This window comes from Rutilus rutilus, assembly GCF_951802725.1.
Source record: "Rutilus rutilus genome assembly, chromosome: 6".
Classification (NCBI taxonomy): domain Eukaryota; kingdom Metazoa; phylum Chordata; class Actinopteri; order Cypriniformes; family Leuciscidae; genus Rutilus; species Rutilus rutilus.
In genome coordinates, this window is record NC_140214.1 from 38,219,613 (window position 1) to 38,239,539 (window position 19,927).

The 19,927-nt window shown below is 37.6% G+C and overlaps 1 long non-coding RNA gene across 1 annotated transcript; it reads left to right on the forward strand.

Moving 5' to 3' along the window:
- Nucleotides 1–10,601: 10,601 nt before the first annotated feature.
- LOC311292822 lies at nucleotides 10,602–11,092 on the forward strand. Its single transcript, XR_014627816.1, has 3 exons — nucleotides 10,602–10,717; nucleotides 10,789–10,851; nucleotides 10,951–11,092. It is a non-coding gene; the product is annotated as an uncharacterized lncRNA (long non-coding RNA).
- The last annotated feature ends 8,835 nt before the right edge of the window (nucleotides 11,093–19,927 follow it).

A 19,927-nucleotide genomic window follows, 5' to 3' on the forward strand; every position in this document is an offset into this window, starting at 1 on the left:
TTAACCTATTATATAAATGATTTTGTAAACATTGTTTTACACTCATACTTCATATACTCATTCCGTTTACAGTTTGGTGATGGCCACTAGCCATACACTTAATAATGTTAACCTCACATTTCAGGATATTTTATATGATTATCAAATAATTCCCTCCATCAATTCTTCTTTTATATTAAATGCTGCGTGAGCGTGACTTCTACGTCTTTTAATTAGCGCGCGCACTCGAGTTGGATTTGAACCAGATTTGAACTGGAGTTACCATGGAAACGGGCGGGGAGCTCAACTGACGACCACACCACAGTCTATGCTGACGACAAGCAGCAACTCCGTCTCTCACTGTTGTCTCTTCGCTAATTTCAGGTAAGTTTAGTGACAAAATTAAACAAATTGTACATAAAAATGTTTCTGACACATTCTTTCATGTAAATGATACGCTTCCGTTGAATATTTACTTTATAGAAATGGTTTTAGTGTCTTCGGGAAAAGTCCGTTAGAATCTCAACTTTTAGGCTAACGTCAAGGTAAGTTAAGGTTAGGTTGATTAGACTTTAGCTGCTAAGTTTAGGCTTTAGGCTTTTAATCAGAGGTTTTGTAAAGGTTTTGCTGGCATTTTTTCAATGTGAATGGAAGTAACGTTAAACTAAATTATCTTAAAAGTAATTAACTTAAAAGTATTCACTGGACCGTTAATTCATAGTTTTCACGTGACGGAATGCCCACCTGGAGGCAGGGTTCCCGCGGGTCCTTAAAAAGTCTTAAAATGTCTTAAATTCTGAACTTTAAATTTAAGGCCTTAAAACGTCTTAAAAACAGCCAGATTTTCATCCGCGGTCTTAAATTTCATTTAGTCAGGTCTTAAATTTTTTTTACCCTCGTTCATTTCCAGAAACGCTGGCCGCAGAAAGTTATTACAAAGTAGCAAAAAAGTATCGAAGTCGCTCGCCAAGAGGCAGTTCACATATCGCGTCTTTTTCGCGCTCAAGTTCATTCAAATGTAGGCGCGCGGTAAGCGCGCTTATAACTGAAGCGACGCACTCGCTTTTTTCCAGGCGCAGCAACAGGAAAAAAGACATGAAGGATGCGGGTGCACCCAAACACTACGGGTGTTTTTCTCTTCTCCGTAAATAAATCTTGTAACAGAGCTACAGCAAGCGTTTTTCGGCGGTGGAAATCCATTAGCCACTAAAACTTTTTTGTCATTGTGGAGTTGCATAGCAACGACAGACGCCACGGGAAAATCGGACCGAATTTTACTATTAATAATAAAAGATAAGCTAAAGTGTATTGTAAATGTCACTAAATCATTTTTTATAAAAAGAATGAGTCAAACAAGATAAATTAAAGTCTGAAATATGTGAGGTTTATCTTTTTATAAAAACCTTTTTTTGTCAACTTTATTTGAACTTGTACATGTTAGTATATAACATGTTGCAAGACACATAAAATCTGGCTATCATTTTTAATCGTATTATTTTAATGTTTATGTTAGTGCGTATTGATGCTAATTTTATTTGTTATTTGCTGTTTTTCGACATAAAACTTGGTGAATTGATTTCATTGTGTAGTATTAGTACTTTTTGAACAGGATTCTGTGATAACAGTGATAATTTTTGGCACTATAATAATTAAATGAAATGTTCATGCCATTTCATCTCTAGTTATGATCAACTAAAATCAACTAATAATTATGTGTTTTTACAGTAGGCCTATAATATGCAAAGTACAATTTTCTATAAAAAAATTATATCTGATTCTGTTCTTTTCTCTGACACGCGTTGTTGGGTCTGGAAGGTTACTAATGTGATTGCTTTATCTGTAAATTAAGTTAATGCTTTTTCAATTACTGAATTCATTGAAATAAAATGAATTCTTTGATTTGAATATTTTTTGGCAATGCGTCGTGTAGGTCTTAAATTTCAATCTTTATGGTCTTAAAATGTCTTAAAAAAGTCTTAAATTTGACTAACTGAAACCTGCAGGAACCCTGTGGAGGGCAAATTGGGGTTTTATAATGCCATTTATCCCTAGTATTAACATGCAACCGTTTCAAGTCAAGTTTCAAGTCAGTTGAATCACCGTTTTATATTATTAATGTGCTCTTTTAATTTAAGCATACAGCCGCACACACACACATACGTTACACACAGATTAATAACCTTACTTAAAAAAAAAAGATATATTCCTGGACAAGCTACTTTTTTTTTTTTTACAAGTGTATGAACGATTTATTTGTCCAAAGGACAAGTAACTTACAAGACCAGGGTTAATGCTAAGCCCTGTGGCCAGTTGCATAAACTGTTAAGACTAGTCTTACAAGTTAGTCATCCAATTTTATTCTTTAAAACTGTTAATAACTTTTTAAAGTCAGTAACATAATAGATTGGTCTAATTTGACACCGAACAGTAAGACTGATTATTACCCCTAATTAACTTCTAGTTGATCATACTAGTTCTTAAGACACAGTCTTAACATAGTGGTTATGTTTATGCAACTGACCCCTGGTTTATACATTTTTATAATTTTATTATAATAACGTTAGCTTCAGAAGACCTTTCTCAATGCTGCTATTGTCATACAATGAAAGTATTATATTCCTACTTCCATATAGTATGGCAAATTAGTACAAATTAGAAAAGTTTAGCAGGTACAGAATTTTGATGCACGTTATCTTATTTTCCCCTCAATGATAGTTTTCATTTTCAGGTGTAGCTAATCCTTTACAATGTGTTATTGAACCTTTCCATTGTATAACATTTGTAAGCTACATTTTAATCTTGTGTGGTTTAATATTTATAGGACTCAAAGCACAGCCTAAATAACTTAAGGGTTAACATTTATTGAGTAGTCACAATGTTATTATTAAATGTTTATGAAACAATAAATCACCATTAGTAACATCAGTCAATCTGTTCACTTTATAGACGGGGCATGAAGAGACTGGACCACAGCATGAAGAGACTGGACCACAGTGCTAGTTTGGCACCCCCACACTACTTATATTTAAGGGTTAGTTCACCCAAAAATGTATATTCTGTCAGTAATTATACACCCTCATGTTGTTCCAACCCCTTAAAGGATTAGTTCACCCCTAAATGTAAATTTCCTAATAATTTACTCACCCCAATGCCTTCCAAGATATCTATGTCTTTCTATCCTCAGTGGGAGAGAAATTATGTTTTTCGAGGAAAACATTTCTGGATTTTTCTTCTAACAACAGACTTCATTGGTTACCATCGTTTTTAAGTCCAAATCAATGCAGTTTCAAAAGTCTTTTTAGTGTTTAAACGGGCTGTACGCGATCACAGCTGAAGAAGAGGTTGTTATCTAGCGAAACGATAGGGCGTTTTCAATTTTTTTTAATAATTTATAGACTTTTTACCTTCAATAGTTCGGATTGAGATGATCAACAAACGGACAGGGAACTACGTCATCACGTTGAAAGGTCACGCCGGCAATACTATTTGAACTACTTTTCATATTCAGCAGAATGTTATTCATATACTATTCATATTCAGTGAATACTATTACTATATATAATTGCAAACAATACTATTTGAACTATCCTCCTACGTACGGTCGCATTGTAAACAGTGGGGCGATACTAGGGGTGCACCGATCCGATATTAGGATCGGATATCGGCCGCGATACTGATAAAATAGCTGGATCGGGGATCGGAAAAAATAACAGATCCACGGGCCGATCCAGGTTTTTTTTTTCTTTTTTTCTCGTCGTCGCAGCAGAACCTACGTCATTCGTCAGCTTCACGCGTGTCGCATGCTAGAAGCAACATGGAGCGAGCCAGAGGCCGTTTCTCAATACCAAGTACGCAAACTTCGGACTTGCGTCCTCCTTGGTAGTTCGGACTTGCCAAGTTCGACTCAGGAGAACGAACTCCCGAGGACGAGAGGACGCGAGTCCGGTTATTCTGCAAATGGAACAGCGGTGTACTTGATCGCGTCACTCAGCTCGCTCTGGCTACTCCGGTAATCCCTTTATGTATATTTTAGCCAACAATAAAACGAAGTATGTTATACAACACCACTCTGCCTCTTTTCATTTAAAAAAAAAAACTTAAACATATTAATGGCCACATAAATGTGGTTCAGGCAAACGCGTACATTGATTATCTTTACTGCATATTAACAACACGAAATATAAAACACAACCCTGCTTCTTTTTGTTTTCATTTTAAAAAATATGAAACATAATGATCATTAAAACTGACATTTAAATTTGCCATTGCTGATTAAGTGAGCATTCAGGTCATGTTTGTGATGGTGGTGTGACACGTTTGACCAATACACAGTTTTTTTGTTTCCACCGCTACATTTTTTTTTTTTTTTTTTTGACATTTATTTAAAGAAGTTTGATTATATTCTATTTTCGATTACATTTATTTAAAGAAGTTTGATTATATTCTATTTTCGATTTTGAATGCACAATTGTTTTTTAAATAAATAAGAATACAACACATTACATACATCTGTTATTTTGTCTTAGTTATGTTTAGTTAGTAAAGTCTGGTGCCTTTAGTCTCTTCAAGGAAGGTATTTGTGGAAGGTATACAGTTTATTATTAATTCAACTATAGTATCGGATCGGTATCGGGTATCGACAGATACACAAAGCCCAGGTATCGGTATCGGGACTGAAAAAGTCGGATCGGTGCACCCCTAGGCGATACTTCTGCCGGTGCCGGCGTGACCTTTCAACGTGATGACGTAGTTCCCTGTCCGTTTGTTGATCAGCTCAATCCGAACTATTGAAGGTAAAAAGTCTATAAATTATAAAAAAAAATTGAAAACGCCCAATCGTTTCGCTAGATAACAACCTCTTCTTCAGCTGTGATCGCGTACAGCCCGTTTAAACACTTCAAAGACTTTTGAAACTGCATTGATTTGGACTTAAAAACGATGGTCACCAATGAAGTTTGTTGTTAGAAGAAAAATCCAGAAATGTTTTCCTCGAAAAACATAATTTCTCTCCCACTGAGGATAGAAAGACATAGATATCTTGGAAGGCATTGGGGTGAGTAAATTATTGGGAAATTTTCATTTAGGGGTGAACTAATCCTTTTAAAGGATAATTCCGGTATTTAGCACTTTTGAGTCTCTTTTCTGGTTTGTTTTGGATGAACTAGAGTGGTGGACACAGAAATGTTGACGATGGGTCCTGTCTCGACTTTTTGACTCGTTTAGAATCGCCTTTGTCCGCTTCAGAGTGGCTGGCTACGGGCATGCACGAACATGTCCTTAAAACAACCTTTAACGTTAGTTTTCAAAACTGTGCAACTCACAGAGTGGTGTTCGTTGATGATTAAAAACAAATATATCGGCACAATGTATGATTTCAATCCGTGTTATTTGCTATAGTGGAACTATTTATTCAGATAACTCACAACTGCGTATAAACTTCCGCTCGATATTTGAGTCTGAAGCACAGTAATATCAACGAGCAATGAGTCCTCCAACAGAAATCAATGGGATTTTACAAAATGTCAAATAAAACACGACAGAAACTGTATTTCGCTACGCTACTTGTTTTGGAACATCAACGAACACCACTAGCCACTCGGTGAGTTGCACAGTTTTGGAAACGAGCGTTGAGGGTTGTTTTAAGGACATGTTCGTGCATGCCGGTAGCCAGCGACTCTGAAGCTGTCAAAGGCGATTTGTCCACCACTCTAGTTCATCCAAAACAAACCAGAAAAGAGACTCAAAGTGCTAAATACTGGAATTATCCCTTAAAGGGATAGCTCACTTTGAAACTAAATTTTGGTATGTTTTAGCTTACCTCAAGGCCATCCAAGATGTAGGTGTCTTTTTTTCCGCAGTAGTTTGAATTTTTATATTTTTAGGTCAAACCGTTCTTGTCTGATAGTCCTATGAATGCAGGTCTGTGGTCACTGTCTCAAAGAGCATGCACAGAGTCCAAATTAAACAATTTCCCATCGTCCAAATTAAACAATTTCCCATCGTTCAAATTAAACAATTCCCCATCGTCCAAATTAAACAATTCCCCATTGTAAGTACACATTGATGGCCTAAGACACGAAACGAGCGGTTTGTGTGAGAAAACGACCAGTATTTCTATCGTTTTTAACTCTTGTACACAGCCACGTCCAAGTGATCTGAGGGCATAGATGTATATATACTAGAATAGATGTTGCCTTGCCTACGGCATTCGTTCCAATGAACTGCCGTAGCCAAGGCGACATCTAGTGTATATGTCTATGCACCAGTCTGCGCACACGTCACACACCAGGATGCGCTCCTGCCCTCAGATCACTTGGATGTGGCTGTGTATTAGAGGTAAAAAACGATATAAATACTGGTCGTTTTCTCACACAAACCGCTCGTTTCGTGTCTTAGGCCATCAATGTGTACTTACGATGGGGAATTGTTTAATTTGGACGATGTTTTAATTTGGACTCTGTGCATGCTCTTTGAGACAGTAACCATAGACCTGCATGATATGACTGACAGACAAGAACGGTTTGACCTAAAAATATCAAAATTGAAACTACTGCGGAAACAAAGACACCTACATCTTGGATGCCCTTGAGGTAAGCTAAAACATACCAAAATTGAATCTTAGTCAAGACATTGTTAAAATAGTCCAAGTGACTGGCTCAACCTTAAATTCATCAAGCGACAACAATCAATTTTGTGTGCAAAAATAACAACTTTATTCAACTATTAATTTTTTTATTTGTGGGCCTCTGAGTGAGTTCACAAAAGTGCCGCACTACATCCGAGACCCATCTGCGTCATCTTCTCAGTTCTCGCTGCTCTTGTGAACTCTAGGGCTGGGACGATACAACTATCTCCCGATTCGATACTATCACGATAGGGATCTTCGCCGTGACGTCACGACGCGGTTACATGCGCTCTGGTTGGCAGAAGAAAAGTAATAGCCGCTTGCTGCGCAGCGCAAACACAGAACAAAAATGGTTGTATCGTGCTGTGTGATCAGCAAGATTGGTTACTGTACTGTGTGTATCATCTGTGTACATATCCTTATAAATTAAGGGCAAATTATTGTATTTTCATACATTTTTACGTATGTTAACCAATGTTATATACAGGGCCTGAAGTTAACTTTTTTGACTTTTTACCAGACAGGTTTTTTTTTTTTTTTGGCCTCATAAAAGGTGAAAAAAAGGAATTGCACAAACATTTGTTCTTTAACTTGTAAGAATACACATTTAAGTGCTGTCAAGTTATTAACGAGATCCATAAGTAATAATAACTCTTAGAATACAGATATAGACCTAGTGCAGCTCGTATGTAAACAAATTACACGTGGCTGTGTTGATGGCTGGGCAGCTGTTAGTTACAGCGTTCAGGAACCGTTAAGCAGAACTAAATTAATATTGTTATTACTGGTGAAGTTACCGGGTAGGCTACCGGACATTTTCTCACCGGTTCCCAACTCCCAACATCTGTGCAACTGTCATTGTACTGTCAGCATTGCATGATCTCATCTCATCTCATCTCACCAACGTAGTCAGAGAAGGGCCTCATCTTTCTCTCCGATCACATACACGTTCCGAAACACTCAAACTGCACTGCTTTCACAGATGCTTTTTTTACTCCAGTAATGTGCCGCCAGATTTTTTAGCTGTAAATCCAACGAAATTGCTGACTTCGTTTAAATGTCAAAGAACAACAAAAAATTCTCACTCAGGTGATATGGATCAGGCAGAGAACATGAACCCTGGTTATATAAAAGCTTAATTATATCTCTTTTTAGCTTCTTCGGACAAATAATTAACATATGCTGACAAAACACAGGTAGACTGCTGCGACATGCGACATGTTTTGGTTCTTTCTGCCAACCAGTTCGCGCCCACGCCCATATCGTGACGTCACATTTGACTCCGGCGAACATCCCTATAGGTGCTGATACTGCTGGTATTATGATTTTGTCTTTTCGTAACGATTTTTTACTGCACGAATCGTAACTACCACAATGTTAACAGAAAATAAACAAAGTTAATAAAAGGCTGATTTGACGTTTACTTGTCTGACAGGACAGCGGTTTCTGTGTTTGCCTAGCAACAAAAAACGCAGTTCACTGCTCGTTCTGTGTGATTGGGGCAGTGCTGTGCGCCTCGCGTTTTCGAACCGGAAAAACGCGTTAGGTGTGATTGGGGCTTTACTCTATTTTGATCGCTATCATAAACATCAGTGTTTATATTTGAAATTTTAACTTTTATCCTAGTACTTCTATGATAATTTTAACTATTGTATCACAGAAATAATGATACTATGAGGTTGAAAAGACTGTTTGTGAAGCTGTTTCATGACGACTCTGAGTCAGCACAGCTTTAAATGTTGCGATGTGATTTTGTCAAAGGTTTAATAGACAGACAAAATGGAAGCAGATTGCGTGGGTGTTTGAATCGAGATCACATTTTTTTAAAGATGAATCGTGCAGCTCTATATTGTCTTATCTCTCTCCCAGTATATGAGTAGCGCGAGGGCTTTTCAATGCATTCAATCTCACGTCGCTTTTACGCATCCACTTGAAAGGGATATTACGTTACTCGACACTCAAAATTTAACAACACATTTCATCCTTTGTTGGAACGAAAGTGACTTACTTCGGTCAACCTCATCTATAAGCAAGGACAAAAATAAAGCAATTTAATTTGAATTAATATCGATTCTGTAATAAAAATTTTTTTTTAAGATCGTTTAAAAAAAACAACAACGCGATACCTAGGTGAATCGATTTTTTTCTCCCAGCACTAGTGAAGTCACTCAGAGGCCCATACGGGAGAAAATTAATAGTTGAATAAAGTCTTTATTTTTTATTTTTTTTGTGTGTACAAAAATTGTTGTCGTCGCTTGATAAACTCGCCAGAATAAAATTGCCTAGAAGCCTATGGAGGAGTGAGCCAGCTCTCATATTTCATCAAAAATATCTTAATTTGTGTTCTGAAGATGAACGGGAGTCTTACGTGGTTGGAATAACATGAGGGTGAGTAATTACAGACAGATTTTTTTGGTGAACTAACCCTTAAACACCGTTTTCATTTCATTTAAATGTTTATATGAAAATATTTGTTGTTGTTTTTTTAAGCTATAATGTAGCGTTTAAAATGTATGATAATCATATGAAATTTTCTGCTTTTTGATATACTGTAAAAGTGTGCACTTATAATTCACATGGTTGTGTTAATAAAAAAATAAAGTTGGACGAATAGTGCAGAATTTTTTTTCTAACCTTAAAATAACATTTTAACTTGAAAGAAAGTGGACATTTTATCGTTCTTTGAATGTTGTATTGATAATAACATTTTGGGGGAAAGAACGTTGCAGGAACGTTATGCTTACCTTAAGATGATGTTCCAGCAACGTTATGCCAATGTTCCAGCAATGTTATGCTAACCTTAAGATAACGTTGCATGAACGTAATGCTAACCTTAAGATGATGTTCCAGCAACGTTATGCCAATGTTCCAGCAATGTTATGCTAACCTTAAGATAACGTTGCATGAACGTAATGCTAACCTTAAGATAATGTTCCATGAACGTTATGCTAACCTTAAGAATGTTCCAGCAATGTTGTGATAACGTTCCGGCAACGTTATGCTAACCTTAAGATAACGTTCCAGCAACATTATGCAAACATTAAGATAACGTTCCAGCAACGTTATGCAAACCTTAAGATAATGTTCCAGCAATGTTGTGCTAACGTTCCAGAAATGTTATGCTAACCTTAAGATAACGTTCCAACAACGTTATGCAAACCTTAAGATAATGTTCCAGCAATGTTGTGCTAACATTCCAGCAACGTTATGCTAACCTTAAGATAACATTCCAGCAACGTTATGCAAACCTTAAGATAACGTTCCAGCAACGTTATGCAAACCTTAAGATAATGTTCCAGCAACATTATGCAAACCTTAAGATAACGTTCCAGCAATGTTATGCTAACCTTAAGATAACGTTCCAGCAACGTTATGCAAACCTTAAGATAATGTTCCAGCAATGTTGTGCTAACATTCCAGCAACGTTATGCTAACCTTGAGATAACATTCCAGCAACGTTATGCAAACCTTAAGATAACGTTCCAGCAACGTTAAGCAAACCTTAAGATAACGTTCCAGCAACGTTATGCTAACCTTAAGATAACGTTCCAGCAACGTTATGCAAACCTTTAGATAATGTTCCAGCAACGTTGTGCTAACGTTCCGGCAACGTTATGCTAACCTTAAGATAACGTTCCAGCAACATTATGCTAACGTTCCAGCAATGTTTTTTTCTAACATTAAGATACCATTCCAGCAACGTTTCGCAAACTGGACATTTCAACATTTTTAGAACGTTTCAAGTCAACGTTCCCACAACGTTCTTAGGACATATTTTTGTTAGCTGGGACTGTCCCTTAATAAAGGGCGACCTGTGGTCGATGGGATTCCAGGGGCAGTTCATCAGACTCAGCTACCAAGACAAGTGGCTTAGTAAAATGTAGGTGTACCATATTAATACTTATGATTTATTGATGTTTTCACTGTTTTGCTGATGGCCACATTGTATTATTGGATCCTCCTGCAACACCACACTCTGTCACAGTTGTAAGTGATTATTGTCTTTAGGTTTCTGTTTGCTAGACCAAGCATTCCTTATTTTCACTGTAGGATGACGATGAAGAGAGCACTTCTGCTGTGACAGAAACAGAAAATGTGGGGAGGCCCATAGAGGTATGATGCATAGAATGAATTCCCCCTTTTTTGCATAAGAGAATAAATAAATTGTCATTGCCATTTTACAGAATATGGCAGGAGATTTTAATACAGATGAGGGTCCATCTACCTCCACACAGAATCTTAGCATTGTAAGAAATGTTCTGCAGTTCTCCTTCCTCATTTAAATATTTGGTCTGTGTTTGTATTACAGACTTTATCAGTCATGTTTAATTATTCTGTCTTTCTAGTTGCCTGCCAAAGAGCTGTATAAGGTCCACCTTCAAAAGCAAATCAGAAAAAGTGACATGGAGATGGACCTCATACAGCTTCAAATGGAGGAGAAAAGGCTTAACCTAAAAAAGGCCAGACTTGAATTGCTGGAGCACCAGCTTAAGGTGGGAAACAGCATGTGAACATTAATCTGTCATTTTTTGTTGAATGAAATCTAAAGCAATAAATACAAATGTATTTTGTTACAGGAAATAAAGAAACAATGAACAGTTAACTGGTTTTAATTAAAGTGATTTTGGCAAATCATGTCTCGTACCACCCTGCCATCTCTTTGGTCTACTGGGTTCACTGGGGGTTCCTCTTGGCCATCTTCAAGAGAAAGGGGGGCCCTCTCACCTCTCAGTGTGGCAATGTTGTGAAGAACAACACAAGCAGCTGTGATGTCACATGCCCTTTCTGGGCTGACCCTGAGCCCACGCAGGCACTGAAACCCTGCCTTCAGGATGCCTATGGTCATTTCCACCTTGACCCATGTTCTGCTGTGGGCCAGGTTAAATTGTGCCTGTGGTCCAGGCTCAGGTTCAGGGTAGGGTGTCATCATATAGGGCAGACAAGGGTACCCTCTGTCCCCCAGCAAGTAACCACTGAAGTGTCCTAAAGGTAGTTAAAGTGTATAATTGCATTAAAAAAAAAAAAAAAAAAAAAAAAAACATTGTGTAAGGCAAACCATACCCTGTTGAAATTTGTGGCACAATGATGACTCCCTAAACATTCTGGCATCATGTACAGACCCTGGCCATTTGGCTTCAACATTAGGGGTTGCATCACATATTACCTAGTTAGTGGGGACCAGCAATGAGGGTGATTTAATGGTTTAAACACCCAAACATTTAGCACCCAAAAAATCTATTGTCACCTGCACATTGATGCTATGGATTGACTTCCTATTAACATAGTCTCCTTCATTGACTGAATGAGCTTTAATGGGAATGTGGGTTCCATCAATGCACCCAATCATATTTGGGAACCCTGAAATTGAAAGTTATATAATTAGAAACATTTAAAATTATTGTGACTGTATACAGTATGAATAGATTAAGTAGTGCTATGTAACTAAAATGGTCTTTCATAGAATATCATAGAATGGACAAACCCGCCACTCTGTGGAATTCCTCTTTAATGACCCTCAGTGGTTTATGGCCAGGGAACTGCACAAAAGTGTGTAGGAACCGTTTGAGTGCAATGCACTGTACGAACAGCCCTACACACAGTTGCCTTTCCCACATGCTCTGCATCGCCTATTGTATACAAAAAACTCCCCGTCGCAAAAAAGTTAAATAAATGGAGTTAAATATTTAACTCCATTATCTTCGTTTAATAAATTAACGATTCTTTTGAAAAACAGTAAATATTCATTTGGATACGAAAACACATCGATACGAGGTCGTATCACCCTCACGGCGGAAAAGATTTCGTATTATCTGTGCTTCCACATCCACTGGATCGTCTTCAAAAGGGCACGCCATGCTCAGTAACCTTCTGAAACAAACTAACCCTGGAACATAACCTGCTACTGAGCAGGTTATCTTCAGAGAGTAAGTTCCTATGGTTACATACATACCCAGAAAGTTACCTCCGTTTTTGGAACCGAAAGATGAGGTTATCCACTAACTTACCCTTAAACTTACCCGGGTATGTCACATAACCTGCTTTCTGGAATACCCCCCAGACGTGATAAACAATGTCAATAAACTAAACACAAATCTAAAGCAATAATATTTCCCTTACATAAACATAACTATTACCGAATGCTACATTTGGAAAATATAAAATTAAGCATACTCTGTCGACAGAACCAGCTGCAATCGGTAAAGAATAATTGTGTTCCATAACGACTGCACGAAACAAGCTAACGTTTGTTGCTTGATAGACGCTACAACTACAACTTCCGCATTCGTCCTGGACTCCATGCAGTACGAGCGGAAACCGAGGGTAACGCGGATATGACGCAATTGACTGGCGACTCCCAGCTCCCCCCTGCTCTAACGCCCCGTTTCCTTGGTTAAAATCGCAATTTTCTCACGATTTAAAAATAGTTGGAAACATTTGGGATATTGTAAGTAATCAACTTAACAAAATGTATAACACTGGCCTTGAGATTATGGGATATTTTAATGCAAAATTCTTGCATATTGTACCTTTAAGTTAGCTTTTTTTTTTTTAAAGAATCATAAATAACAGATTTAAAATATATATTTATAATATGTAATATATAGGGGTGTAACGATTCGTTTTAACAACGATTCGATTCGTATCGCGATTCGTGGTTGTCGATACGATTCAAGGACGATATTGGTTAATTTAGAACGATACGATCCGAAACGATTCAGTGACTTGAAATCGATTCAGTGACTTTTTAGCCAAAAATTCTTGTAAGGGAATCAGGTATCAATTAATTATGGATATAAACAAACAAGTAAACAACAATTAATGTCAAATGCATTCACATTTTATTTGAATAAAGTAGGACTGAACGATTATGACAAAAATCATAACTGTCGATTATTCCCTTGAAATTGTAATTGCGATTATTAATTACGATTATCACAACATTGAATGATGTTTTGAATAGTTTGGCCATGGGACCCACATTTCCTCATGGTCATCAAGCCGCGACCCACCTTTTTAGGAATTATATAGGCCTATTATAATACATTTGTTTACACAAAAATTGTTGACACACAAGTTCTGTCCCCCTTTACTTAACATACAAAATTTTTATTAAGAATATGACAAATACTGATAAACAGTAGGCAATGCGAGGTTAAGCTATTAAATAGCAGTCCCAAACTAGTTTTTGTTAATACAATCTTGGTATGAGCCACCACAGTCATATAACAATATACAAAATAACCAGTAAGTGGCATTTTGTTATGGAAACAAACAACAATTAGGCTACCATGGTGATACACAATACTTAGAAGAACTGGTAAAGAAACATGGAAACTGCTCCTGATAAATAGCAACACACATGACGTACCAATAACGTAATTTATTGGTATTTTACTTTTATTTCTTAACTAACTAATTTACGACGTTGCATTCTCCTATGTATTTTGCACTTTAGTGAAGTGATACAGCGCGCGCAGGCGCATTTGCTCGTGCAATTGAAGAGTGCGCGCTACTGCAGTATAGCGGCTGACGGCGCTGATCCACTTGTCCGTGCGACACTTCTGTCGCACCGCGCTCCACTATATTCCTATGGGTGACGTCAAGCGACTTTGTCGCGCCCGCTGAATCGAGTAACGTTTAACACCTTTATCATTAAAAGTGCTAAGAAAAAACATCCATATAAAGTCTGACGTGCTTAAATCCAATGCGCTATTTCCTAGTATCGATACAATCGATTCATTACCTTTTAAAACGATGTTAGATCGATATATGTCGTCCGGAAGACCAACTTGCCGAGCACAGATCGATGTAGTTGGATCGTAGGAATATAAATCGATACATCGATGTAGTTGATGAATCGTTACACCCCTAGTAATATAATATTAATAGCAATAGTAAAATCAATAATAAGAATAATATTAATATACATACAATAAATACATTATAATAATATAGTGAAAGTATAGTAAGAGTATAGTTAAACAAGTGTCTAAAATGGATGCGCACAGTTCCACTGAATGATAAATGAAACTTAACTTAATGCATTAAACTGTTTAAACATAAAGAAATCAGACTGTTTGCTGAAATGGATAAACCACTCGCTCTTATTTAAGTTTTGGTTGTCGATCAGATGTGCACAAAAGTTGTGTTTGTTACTACAGCAACAATAAACACCCGGCACATTTTCTTTCAGAGTCGCCATTGGCCGGGAGAAAGGAAAATGTAAAACTTTTGCATTTTATTTTAAATGAAAATAAGATAAAGAACCTCACAGCATGCAGAGGCATGTAATAAAGTCTGCGGTACAAATAAATATGTGTTTAAAGATAAATGAGCTTTCTATCATCAGTGAAGACATCCAGAGAAAGAAACCAAAGAGGGGTTTTTCTAATATGTGATAAGTGATGTTCTACGGTAGTCTGTCCATGCACTGTATGTCTAATGTATCAGGAAAACTGCAATAAGGCTGTGTAACAATAGTCCTACTCTATCCTATACAATAGTTAATATGAACTACGAATACTTTCCAAGCCTTTTTATATCTTGGCTAATGTAAATTTCAACATAAACCTGTGGATCTTCTGAGGTTGTTGTGGATGGTGTAGAAACCTCTGATGGGTAACACACAAGGAGACTCTTCTTCATCCAAGGCAGAGAGAGTCAAATCTTCAAAGTCCACAGGTTCCTCATAGCCCTCATCTTCTGCAATACACACATCAGCAGACTCCAATTCCTGTTTTGCAGACTTGTAGACCATGGGAACGTCACCAATCTGCTAAAAAAAAGTTCCTACACATTTTCCATTCCAAAATTCCATACTTTTCCAAACTGGCTGGATGAGTGGTGGACACTGAATGGCCATTGCAGCACACTGCACGTGAATGTTTACACTTTGTCAAAGCGGGTCGTTTTATTGTATGAAATGATCAGTGACACCGCCTTTTGTATGTATTAAGACAAATTACTCTTTTGAAGAGAAGTTTGCTTTAAAGGCCCTCACGTTGGTGATGTTGAGCTGGATGAGCGGTGGATACTGAATGGCTGTTGTACCTCCTGTGGCTTCTGAAATCAGCCAAAAGGCAACTAAGGTATTTATCTTATTTTGTTTATGTAATGCTGGAACAGCTAGCCTATTTTAACTTTGTCGATTGTAATAAATATATGGACAGTGATTTCTAGTTGGAACTAATGTTATGATGTGATGTTAGTTTTCAATGTTATGTGTTTGGATCTAATAATTACAGTTGCTTTAATGAGACTGTGATTTTTGTATGAGATGATATGTGTATTTTTGCTTTATTTACTATTGTCTTTTCTTTGTAGAGTTTGATTTGTCCTGTGCAACTGATCACGGGTTTCCCTACCTTTATTTTTGTTTTATCAATTAGTTTATGGTTTTGTGATTTATCGTTAATATTTTGTTTTCATTAGTTTTTGTTTGTTTGTTGGCTGGCCCATGACTAGTCAGTTATAATTGTTACATGTTTTATTTTGTGAACTTTAACTAGGCCATTATATACAGCCTTAAATATTGTAACCAAAGGGGGAAGCCATTCACTCTGATTTGTACAAGTGTGGTGTGGAAATGGTGTTTTTCTGGTGAGTGTATTAGTGCATTTAATGTGGTGTGTAGGAAATATTTTAATTTATTTTGGGGTTTATTGTATTTATTCATTTGTTGTGTGCATTTTCTTTTGAAGTGTTAATGCCATCTTTCATGAGCAAGTTTGGCCAGCTTTTGAGTGAGATCAAATGAGACCAGAATCCATGTATTTAATAAAAGTGATTCTTTGTTTATAGTAATTTTGCCTTAAGTTTATTCATTTAATTTGATAGCCGAGCAGGAAACCCTCTAGTGATTTGGGATCTCCTACCCAAACAAAATTGGAGTGGCGTAGTCAAGAGCATTTAAAAAGCACCCCTATTGCCCCATTACAAAACGTACCAGTATATGATGTGGACTAACATATGACACCATCTTCTGTCCAAGAACATCTTCTCCCAGCACATTATGACGAAGGAGGCCACTGTATGAGTGGTGCTTCTGCACGTCCTGAGAGGTTGCAGCCTCTGCTCGGTCCTCATTCCACCGGGCTAATCAATCCAACAGGTACACTGTAAAAACGACAACTCAAAATTGTTCACCTTACTAAGATTTTTGCATTCACTGACAATAAATTTGCTAGTTGGAACTTGAACTATCAAGAACTTGAACTCACTTTCAGACGTTTCTGAGGAAAAGTTCATCTTATTTTATAAATTGAGTTGATTTTATTTTGAAGTTGTAGTTGACACCCAGTTAGAGTGAGGTCAACTTATCTGCGCATGCTCATTTGAAATTTGTCATGGCAACCGGCTGCGACGGGGTTTCCAAGGATTTTCCCAGGAGCTCCCTTCGAAAGTTTGCGTCCGCCATCTTGTCACGATGCCAGCGGTAACTTTCCCTGACGTCTTTGTCGAAGAGAAACATTCCTTCTAACGGATAAGCTAATCATATGAATATGTATGCATTTGGTATTTGTATTACATTTCATTGCGGGAAACAAAATCGATAAATCATAACCAGGCGAGGCGTTTATGGCAATACAAAAATCCCCCGCTAGCTAATCGGTTAGAAGCTAGCTTATTTTGAACAGCTAATCTCAATATAATTATTGTCCACATATTAATTGAAAGATTTGTGTTGCCGTTATGTTTGTTATTCTCGATGAATGATGGCATTGACTATGAATTTTGACTATTGGTCCAGTCTTGAGCTTTTGGCTGATTTAGAATCGGCCCTGCCATGCTTCAGAATGGCTAGCTAACGTTACATGCATTCACAAACCTGAACGTTCGTTTTCAAAGATGTGCAACTCACCGATTGGTTAGTGGTGTTCATTGAGTTTTGTTTGTGTTTGTGTTTTGTCAGGCAACTGATGCAGATGACAAACAGATGAAAGGCATCAAGATAGGGGTCCTCACAGTGCTTGATGATGATGACAACGCAGTCATTAATATTGCCCTTGTGTTGGAGGAAACCATTGTCCTGAAAGACATCCCAGACACCCCGACTGCGCTTGCGTATCTTTTTGGCTTGCTTTATGCCCTCAACATAGAGTTCCCAAAAGACATCAGGTACACCTTTGAAACTATCCAGCACATTTTCATGGAAATGTCCACCAATTGCTCACAGCATGTCCGGAGCTTCAAGACCAAGCTGTTAAACCAGTGATTCATTTTCCATGGGGAAGATTTATTTTATCATGTCTGTTCATTTATGTTTGGATATTTTGTAAGTCTTCACATAGACCACCTTATAGTTTTTATGTTGTTCCTTTATTTTGACTAAAAACAAATCTGTTATTTGTAGCTGTCATATAACTGTCACGAGACTATTGATTGTTTCTCAGTAGAAGCAAGCTTTGTTTCAGCATTGCTGTTATAGTCTGCATCTTTGCTGGTGTGGCAAGTGTCCATGGGGAAGATTTCTTTTATCATGTCGGTTCATTTATTATGTTTGGATATTTTGTAAGTCTTCACATAGACCACCTTATAGTTTTTATGTTGTTCCTTTTGATTTCTCCAACTTATTGACATGTGCCTTATTTGCTCTGGACACAAAAATTTGAGTTGAACTAACTTTTTCTTTTTTACAGTGTAGGCCTGGAAAAATGTCCCAACGTCCCTAAGATTTAAAGGAAAGAACACTTTAATATTACGTTACTTACAACCAGGGGCAGTTCTAGGGTGAGTGGATATCTGGGGTAGGGATGCACCGATCCACATTTTTTCACTTCCGATCCGATCCCGATACCTGAATTTGGATATCGGCCGATACCGATACTATTCCGATACCAGAGGTGTGTTTGCTTTAATATTATTATTATTATCATTATTGTTTATTTTATATGATGCTGAAATAAACTTCTCTCAACAGGCAAGTATGATATGTACATGTATGCATGTATGTCCAAAAAGGCAACTTGAGGTAAGTATAAGGTCAGAAAAGGAAGTCAGAAAAACAGGAAATCCTGTTAACAGGAAAAATCCCATTCTGAAAACAAATATGCAACTGTAAGGGTTTCAAATTGATTGTCATGTCAATATTTATTACATTCGCAAAATGTCAAATACTTGAGTCTTGAAATATAAGAAAAGTGCAAGTGTAAACATATTACACACACACACTATCTGAAGGGTGATCCTCGCTCCGATGCGGTAACTCTCTCGATGATTGCTCGATCAACATCAGCATCTTGCAAACAGACAAGCGGATTTTGCCTCATCTTACGCGCATACATCTTTCTCTGGACGCGCGAATGGATTCAAAATATTCAATTAGACGGAGTAGACGAGAATTTGACACGCTATTCGCGTTTGGTGTGAACACACAGTAACGTGGTGCTTTTTAAAATTTTTGATTGCGTTCGTTGTGTTGTACGACGCGAGGGAGCTTCAAAGAGCTCTGAATTACGGCTTTGCAAACATTGCATTTTGCTGTCTTGCTCTGCGGTGTTTCCAATGTGAAGTATTTCCACAAAGCGGACGTTGTTGGCTAGCCGCAAACTGCGGAATGGATTTCCTTAGTGGGGGCGTGTCTCATAACTCTGTGTCTCATTGAGCCTCGCCTCCGTTCAGGAAATCCATTCCGCAGTTTACAGCCAGCTAGCAGACTGGCTGGCGGGAATCACTTTTGGAGTCATTTCAGCAGACAACGTTAAAGCGCAGACATGACTCATGGATATCGGATATCTCCGCAGGTTGGATCGGGAAAATCCGGGATACGTGAATTACGCTGGTATCGGTCCCGATACCGATACTGGATCGGATCGGCCCCATCCCTAATCCGGGCCTTAGCCCAGAGAAATCCATGTATGTGTCAGAATAAACTTTAAATAAAGGTAAATCTTTCTTGCTTGTTAAAATAAAAAGTCACAATGTCACACCGAGTTAAACTGAAAACATCAATCCACAATCATCGTTAATACTGAACTGAAATCTACAATAGCAACACCATGGGACCAAGCTTTTATTGCTTGCCTACTCATCAACAAAAAAGCAATTATGCATTCCAAAGTAAGAATACCAGACATTCCAAGATGCTAGATTTACAAACAAAGGGAACAGCACAGGTCAAGTTCAACATGTGCACTGCTACAGCAATTGATTGCAGGAAAATCAGTCCATTTATTTTTCCTACTATTCTGCTGATGTTGTGTCTCTGTCTCACTTTTTTTGTCTCTGTCTCTGTTTTCTTTTCTTTTCCAATCAAGCCTGACTGGCCACACTAGTCCTGGTACAACCGGGATATTGACATACTCTTACTCTACAAAGATATTA